Source organism: Phaenicophaeus curvirostris, chromosome 1, assembly GCF_032191515.1.
Source record: "Phaenicophaeus curvirostris isolate KB17595 chromosome 1, BPBGC_Pcur_1.0, whole genome shotgun sequence".
Lineage (NCBI taxonomy): Eukaryota > Metazoa > Chordata > Aves > Cuculiformes > Cuculidae > Phaenicophaeus > Phaenicophaeus curvirostris.
In genome coordinates this window covers 191,677,665-191,686,596 of record NC_091392.1, presented here as the reverse complement: position 1 = coordinate 191,686,596, position 8,932 = coordinate 191,677,665, and the positions used below count along the sequence as shown (strand labels likewise).

The following is an 8,932-nucleotide window of genomic DNA, read 5'->3' as shown; positions in this document are numbered from 1 at the left end:
TCCCGTCATTGCAGGCAAGGCATTTGACTATCTCTTGATTTACTGCCCAGTAAAGTTAGTAGTGTTTTACTGTATCTTTTAACAGTGCTGTGAAACATACCTCTAATGTTCATGTAATATTCAAAGATCGTTGTTATTAATAATTATTTGTATTACATTAGGGTTAGAGATCCCATCGGAGATCTGTTTGCATGCCACGCTGCAATGATGATCCACGTATCAAAGTGTTTACACTGAAAATTGACAAGTAAAAAGATGCAGATAAGCAAAGCAGGAATCACATCAAGATCACAACACAGGTAATTATGCAAAAAGGGTGAGACTGCATCTCTCTTGACTAACACAAATGCTTTGCTACCAGATTACCTCATCTCTCACCACTAAATTATGACTACTATATAAAAGCAGTCCACTCAACACCTCTTCTTACACTGGAAAAAATAAATATTGAAGTGTGAGATATAAGCAAACAATAGATGTCGTAATCCCCCTAGGGAAAGTACTGTATCTGCCCGAGTGAAATGAAAGAAACACAGTTGTGTTAATAAAGCTTTAATCTTATTAAACTTTCAAAGCAATTACGTGAACGCAATGATAAACAGGCGTGAGATGTCTCCTAGCGCTAGAAGCAACAACTTCACTAACATAAACTTCTGCCACAGGGAGCCACTCACTCAAATTGATCTTTCTGTCTAACAGTGAAGTTTCCCCTTGCTTCAGCTTCATGGCATCAGAAGCAGACAATGAACAAAAGCATCTTATCAACAGGGACTCCAGCAAGGATGAGCTTACAAAATCCTTTCTCTGAAGGAAACCACAAAGGACACAGGCGTGGTACAGCTCAAAGGGAACACGTAAATATAAAGCCAGGCATAAATCACAGTCACGTTCTTTTTCCATAGTTCCACCATTTTTCCTTTGGCAACATAAGCAGAAAACGTCAGAGTCAACTAAAAGTTGTGATCATTCCTTTTATTTCCGTTCCTTCACACACCTTTGGTCCAGCTTGCTGCTGCAGCAGTTCAATCCAAATCCTAAGACTGGTTGCCTCCTTTTTCCTCTTAAAAGCTTTCATCACCTGTTCATAAAGAAAAGCAGAGGTCCCATTTGCTTTCTGAACTACTGCTACTGTATTTTTGAGGCTATAAGCAACACGAGTCATTATCAGTAACAACTGAGTGAGAGAGAACAAAAGAACTCACTTCTTTCCCACAAAACACTTTATAGCACTCTTGCTAACATACCTTTTTTAAAAATGCTTTCATACTTGTCAAGGGTGATGTCTGACAGCAGGTTCAGAAGGGCACTTGACCGGTGTATGTTGACATCAGTGACATGATTTAGACTTTCATATGCAGTTTATCTACAATCAAACTTCAATTTCAGAACAGCTTTGCCTGGGCCAAAACACTGCTTTCGCATCAAGTGTGTAAGGAAACACTACCAGTACAAGCCTTCCTGCTCACACAGTATAGTGAATGCCACTCACATCCCAGATCCATGAAGGAGAAAGTGAAAAGTGGATATGAACAAGGTTAAGAAGTTTTCACAGATTTTAGGTGTTCGGTTAAAGCAAGGGAGCATGCAAAAAGACTACTGGACTCCAAGTCTCTAACTCAGCCCAGTAAAACAGAAATGCATATTTAAATATATTTTAGTGCTACATGAGAAAATACAGTCAGTCCCTCTTAATCTTCTTTCTAGCCTCAAAACCAGATTTGTACAAAAATACTAATTGGAGCTCCTGCAAGGTGCAGTGGCACTTTATTCATTGGTCTTATTCCACCACACTTTACAAAGTCAGAGAAAGCTAACTATCAGTGACAGCAACTGGAATTCAGTAATGTATCTCTCTACAAATTCAGCAGAATATTGTGGTTTGCTTTTATGTAATTATTTTTCTTGGAAACAGATAAAAAGATAACAAATCAATGATAATTTTTGTTGATCTATGGCACTATGCATAATAAACAGAAACAGAGAATTCAGCTTGTTGTTTTGGAGATTGTTGTTCTAAATACACTTGGAAAATAGTAATTTCTAAGTTGTTGCATAATTAAGGTATGCTTACAAGGAACTAAAGAAATTGCACACTGATCTCCTTCGGGACATCTTTACACTTCTGTCAGGTACAACTTACTTTTTAATACTAAAATATTATTTCAAACTGTTGGTGTCCTTGCAGAAGTACCAAAGCTACTTAAGAGGGAACTGGAAAGGGGATACAGAGAGCACCATAGTAACACTACATGCATGCCTGAAGAAATTTCATTAGCAAATAGACTTTTGAGGCCACATGAGTAGGCACACCACCTACTTCTAAATGCATATATAGCCTAAGACAAGTGTAAAATAGTGATCACAGGAGCATGATGAGTTAGGGCAGATGATCCTGAAGAAACCACTTGGGCTTTAGGAGGTTTATCTCCAGTGAGGAGACACACTACCCTAAAGGCCTGGCTTGGTTTTGCAGATCGGGAATTTGGAAAAATATTTTGAAAGCTGGGTGCAACAGACATTGAGACAACAAACATTTGCTTCAGGGACTCCTTGTTCAATATAGGAACATGTTTTAAGGCAAGCAGTTTGATTCTGGAACAAGCTTCAAACAGATGGAAAGCAACACGATGTGAACAAAAGATGGAAGGAAGGACTGCACACAGTGCAATTTGTGTTACCAAGTGTCACTTTACTATCATGAATGAGGCTGTGGCAGCTAACAGCAACTCAAGAAAGGCAAAGCTAAGGATGATTTTGTATTGCATAACCCAGAGGGGAGAAAAAAAAACCAAACCCACCAAAAAATGGGCTTAAAAACAAGAGCCTTTACAAAATGCAAAGCTGTGTTCTCTGCCTTTAGCATTTCGTATGTTCTAGTTTTTAGCCTTTTGGATTATGAGAGTTTGTCTTCAAACCCAGGAATTTAGATCCTTCTGTTTTTAAACCAAAACTGGCATATAATCATCTGAATTCAGGTCTTGGTCTTAGAGGCGAAAGAGAAACACTGTAGTGCTCATAAGAAAATCAAGAGCTTTGGCAGCATCAGTTAACGCAAGGGTCTTTTTTTTCCAACAGGGCCTGTCTTCAAATCATCATTTACTTAAAATGAATCTATTTTTGCTCCAGTTGTATTAAATTTTTTCTTTAAAATCCTAATTCTGCATGCACTACTGCAGTAATAACAGATAAGTGCCTACAACAAAATATCTGGGTTTGCATAATGCTGAGATGTGAAATAATAGGGAATAGTAATTTTATTTATGTTAGCTTGTGTAAGTCTTGTTGCATTGGGGATTTTGAACACTAGGTGACTTCCTTTCTCCATGATTCACCTCATCATATAACATTGCTTGTCATATGTTTAGGAAAAAAAGTGCTTTCTATCAAAGCTAACAGCATGATCAGAAAAGAAAATTCATTGGTAGCACTTATTTACTGTGCAGGGTGGCCAGTCATGACTAAAGGGCAAATAAACCTCCTGGCCCTTTTGTAAAAGGCAGGAACCTTCTGTAGCAGAGCTGGGGAACGGTTACTCCCTTCAGTAACTGCTGCCTAAACCAAACAGGCTTTGCAAATCTAAATTTTCAGTCTAGTGGTTGGGCCCAGCCCCTGTGATTACATCCGCATTAGTAGGTTAAACAAGTCTGGGGCCAGTCTCTGCCCCTGAGGCCAACTGGTACAGGACATTCAATGTCCACCCTATTAAAGCCTTAAAAAGTCAGTGAAAGTGCACAATGTGCCTGCTGGCGATGGCAGGATGTACCCCCTAGACTGCGCCCTGGAGTATTTTGAGAAACAGCTCATTGGCCCAGGATAAAACCATGGAAGGATTGATGACAATCAGGAGAAACAACAGAGCTCCAGTGCTCAGGAGTATCCTGATACTGTTTAATTTGCTGCTGTTGGCAGAGCTTTAAAGAGCCTGGAGTTTTTTCACACTTTGATCTGTGCTAATACCAGGTCCTCACAGCAACAGCCAGCTCATGCAGCAGCATTTTGTGCCCTAATGTCAAGCACCCTTGGATATACTGCCTAAAAGTTCACACTCATATCTACTGAGCAGTTCTTTTAATATCATCATCCCTGGCCCCTTCCTATCATCTGTGCACCAGGATTACTGTGTGCACAGCAGTGTAGGCACAGCAAAGCTTCTGAGTGCCTTCTGGTGCAAAGCCTGGCACCATCCTTCAACTACTGTGAAAAGCAGCCGGAAACGGGCAATGTCCTAAACCTCCAGAGCTGTTTGCTAAGAAAAGCTGTGCTGGAGCTGTGCCTGAGCTTGCCAGGGCCTGTGCTCGACAAAGTTTTTCTGTTTGGAGGCACTATGACTACTTTTAGTTTCTGCATCTAACTGACTTCCAGCAAGGTTTTAAATGTCAATGAAAAGCCAATGATTTGGGGTAAAACTAACTAAACCACAACAGAGAAAATGGGAGCATATGAATTTCCTGATATATAGTGAGTTGAACTACAAATTCAACTCCTTTGCAATTGTTCACCAGCATTAAAGTGGTTGGAAGCATTTTCCAGCATCTTCTAGCATGATAAAGCCCAATTTCACTCCTGCAAAACCTATCCAAGAATTCTTGGCATGACGATACCTTCCGAATGACTCAGCCTCCCAAAGGAAAAGGAAGCAGATTGGGGAATTTTAGGAAGGAAAGGCTCTGAAACCGTTCACAGAGCTAAGAACAGTTAACTGCCGAACAGCTAACTGCCTAACAGTTACAGAAAGAGCAGGAAGTATGTGAGCTTGGACAGAGAAGGAAAGTAGGAATACAGACATAGAAAATAACTTAGGGATATGAACAGGCTGGACTAATGGGCTGAGACCAATGGGATGAGGTTTAACAAGGCCACATGCCGGATCCTGCACTTGGGGCACAACAACCCTATGCAGTGCTACAGACTAGGGGAAGAGTGGCTAGAAAGCTGCCTGGAGGAGAAAGACCTGGGGGTGTTGGTTGACAGCGACTGAACATGAGCCAGCAGTGTGCCCAGGTGGCCAAGAAGGCCAATGGCATCTTGGCTTGCATCAGAAATGGTGTGACCAGCAGGTCCAGGGAGGTTATTCTCCCTCTGTACTCGGCACTGGTGAGACCGCTCCTCGAGTACTGTGTTCAGTTCTGGACTCCTCACTACAAGAAAGACGTTGAGGCTCTAGAGCGAGTCCAGAGAAGAGCAACAAAGCTGGTGAAGGGGCTGGAGAACAGGCCTTATGAGAGGCGACTGAAGGAACTGGGGTTGTTTAGCCTGGAGAAGAGGAGGCTGAGGGGAGACCTCATTGCTCTCTATAATTACCTGAAAGGAGGCTGTAGAGAGGAGGGGGCTGGCCTCTTCTCCCAGGTGACAGGGGACAGGACAAGGGGGAATGGCCTCAAGCTGCGCCAGGGGAGGTTCAGGCTGGACATCAGAAAAAAAATTTTCACAGAAAGGGTCACTGGGCACTGGCAGAGGCTGCCCAGGGAGGTGGTTGAGTCACCACCCCTGGAGGTGTTTAAAAGATCGGTGGATGAGGTGCTGAGGGGCATGGTTTAGTGTTTGATATGAATGTTTGGACTCGATGATCCTGGAGGTCTTTTCCAACCTAGTAATTCTGTGATTCTGTAACTTACAAGTACTTATATGCAAGGAATATGGGAGAAAAGGACTCAAGGTGACTCTGAAATAGATAGAAGAGAAGGTGGGGAGGGAGTATCAGAGAAAAGGAGAGAAATGTGTGTCCTGGTACAGAGCATGGAGGAACATGAGGGAACATGGAGAAGAGGAGAGAGCAAACACAAGGACAACTTGGAATGAAACATGGAGCCAGCAGTGCAACAAGGAAGAAGACACTGATGAGCTCAAATCATTCAGTCTTAAGAAACTATATGCTGTAAAATGAATTTTTAAAGACATCTCGGGCATAAACATGTATTTTACAAATCATGAAATTCAGGCCTTGTACTTGTAGCTAGATCACACTCATCCATCAGCAGCAAAACACAAAGCTGCAGTAGGATCACACCAGAAGTAATTATTTGGAATGACACTACCCTCTGGTGGTCAAAAAATACAGTTATACATGCACCGAGGTGGTAAAACATTTGGACTTGGTCGTACAGATAACTGTGGCTTGTTTGACCCCTTATTCAGGTCAATGGCATAAACTATACCTGAAAAAAAATGCACTGAATTCCAATCCACGCTTCAGTAATCCACCTTGAGACCATGCTGTTAAGAGACATATCCACCTTACTAGTCATTTAAAATGACATATTCGTGACTGGTCGTAAGCACCTGTAACCATCTGAGGCTCAGAAACAGAATAGCAATAATTTTTATGTTCTCTGGCAACCTGCAAGAAAAGGAACAACACACAAGGCTGTGCTTAGCAATGTAAGGAAAGGAAGTAGCACACTAAATTCCAAAATTATTCCCAAATAAAACAGGTATTACTATCAGTTTGCTGCTTTAGCTCTTCAGAAAACAAGCTCTGCAGAACTGACATCCACTTTTAGCATGTGCAAGAGGGCTCCTAGATCAACAGACTCCAGTCTCTAGATGTCACTTTAATACATTTAATAAAAAAAAAAAAATACTGTTTGTAGGAAAGAAAAATGGAAGATTATTTTTCCAAATTAGAGCTGACCACATCCATAATTGTGTACATTTTCACCAGTGAATTCAAAACAAAATGCAGAAAGCTATGGTCAGAGAGGAAAAAAAGACACAGAGGAGCCTATATATACATATTAAAAGCCAGCTTTCTTATTCTGTTCCTTACTTCTAAGAGGACATTGCTTAAATTCATCCAAAATCTTAATTGCATAATGAATATAACTGTTTTTTTTTCTTCCATATTACACTTAGAGAACGTTATTGCTGAGAAAAGCAGCTGCTTCAGTTCAGGCTTTTCCTGGAGATGGTTTGGGACATGTAATGACAGTCATGATGTCTCCAGCCTTTCCTCACTCACATTTCTTGACATCTAATCTTGTATAAACAATTAAAGCCAAATATTAACCACTGTGCCATTTTCTCATTTTCTCTTTTTACATTATCACTGTTCAACTGCTGGGGTTTTTTTACCCTCCTGTTAAAAACTTCCCTATTTCTCATAGCCTCTTGGAAGCATTCGAAATGCTATTTTGTCTCCAAACTTCTTTAGTCCAGATGTCTCGATGGTCCTACGTTTCTGGAAGTAAGGAAGAGCTTGTCACGTTACTCACTTATAAAGAAATGATTCCATATTTTGCAACTTTGATCTTTATGGTAGGCTGACCTTCAACTAAAAGTAAGAGTTTGCTTTTGTTGCTTCAAAGCAATAAATTTGTGTATCGCCTCCGTGGAGACCTTGATCAGGCAAAAGTCATTCCTACCGAGTCTGATAAAACTGTCACCCTTGATGCCACCTTGTGGCTCCTAGAAATACCCAGTATTTGTGCCTCCTTGCAGATGCATTTCATTGCAGCACAGAGATCACTGCTGCCAACAGCGTTTCAGATTTGCAGTTCAGAAAACCCGGATTTTGGCATTCCTAAAAACACAACACCAGACAGTAAGGGAGAGGACAAAAAAATAATAAAAAGAAAGCACTGCAAAATGCACTTATTCATTCCACTTGGTAAAGACTAAAGCAGTATCTTAAGGACACCCGGCACAACCATTCCTGTCCTCAGAGCCCACATCTTCATTCCTCCCTTCCCCTCTGCGGAATGGTGAGAGGAGCAACCTCCTCCAGACACGCAAGTGCCAAACAGCACTGCAAAAAAAGGAAAACTCAGCCCTGGATTAATGGGACAGAGGCATTTAGGATACTAACTCTCTGGGCTCACCCTTCTCAAGCACAAAAACTACCCTAAAGGAGGCCATGCCTATTTTTCAGGGCTGTCCAAGGCCATTTGGGGGCTGCTGGGAAAGCCATTGATACCACCTTCTGCAGCATGAGGGCGATGCCTATTTTTAGCGTTCCTTCCACTGAAGAAGGCCAAGAATCACCACCTGCCTCCTCCTGCTGCTCTGCCAAACGCCTTTCTCCCAGCAAGCGAGTGGGAGGAAGAAACTGAACTAACCCTCACACCTGCCTCCCATGCAGCGAGGTTCCCAAGAACAAGGGAAACGATTCCAAAAGCCTCCAGCCACACTTGAGGTCAGTAGCAGCCACCTAGGGTTTGCTGAGTGGCCTGCGTCGCTCTTCTCCATCCCCTCGCCCCTCTCAACCTCCTCTCCCCACTCTCCCTCTCCTCCCCTCCCACTCCCCCTTCCTCTCACAGCCCCTTCCCAGCTTCTCCTCAGACCCCTTTCCCCTCCTCCCTCTCCTTCCCCCATTCCTCTCCCTCACTACCCCTCTCCTCTACCCTCCTCATTGCCCTTCTCCTCTCTTCTTCTCACCTCTCTCCTCATCTCCTCTCATTCCCTCAGTCCCTCTCCTCACTCTCTTCTCCCCTCATCCCCTCTCTCCTCCCCTCTCCTCACTCCCCTTGCCCCCCTTTCCTCTCACGACCTCTCTTCACCCCTCATCCCCCTCTCTGTCCCCTCCTCTCCCTTCTTTCCTCACCCTCTTCTCCTCCTCTCATCCCTCTCTGTCCTTCGCTGCCCTCTCCTCACTCTCCTTTGCTTCCGTCCTCCTCCTCTCCTCCCCCCTTCTCCTCTCCTCCCCTCCCCTCCCCTCTTCCCTCTCCCCTCCTGTCCTTTTCCCTCTCCTCTCGTCTCCTCTCCCCTCTCCTCTCCCCTCTCCTCTCCTCTCTCCTCTCCCTTCTCCTCTCCTCTCCCTTCTGCTCTCCTCTCCTCTCCTCTCTCCTCTCCCCTCTCCTCTCCCTTCTCCTCTCCCTTCTCTTCTCCTCTCCCTTCTCCTCTCCTCTCCTCTCCTCTCCCTTTCCTTCTCCCTCCTCGTCTCTCCCCCATCTCTCCTCCCCTCCCTCCCTCTCTCCCCTCCGGCTCTCTCCGTGCC

At 43.5% G+C, this 8,932-nt stretch overlaps 1 long non-coding RNA gene across 3 annotated transcripts; it reads right to left on the bottom strand.

Annotated features, from left to right (window-relative positions):
• Positions 1-536: 536 nt before the first annotated feature.
• On the bottom strand, positions 537-7,348 carry LOC138735329 (uncharacterized). 3 transcript variants are annotated; one of them, XR_011339709.1, is made up of 3 exons: positions 7,212-7,348; positions 6,156-6,337; positions 537-1,078 (listed from the first exon to the last, which is right to left on the bottom strand). It is a non-coding gene; the product is annotated as an uncharacterized lncRNA (long non-coding RNA). The 3 variants fall into 3 exon arrangements; XR_011339708.1 differs by lacking the exon at positions 7,212-7,348 and adding an exon at positions 6,439-7,197; XR_011339707.1 differs by lacking the exon at positions 7,212-7,348 and having other exon boundaries at positions 6,156-6,432.
• Positions 7,349-8,932: the final 1,584 nt, after the last annotated feature.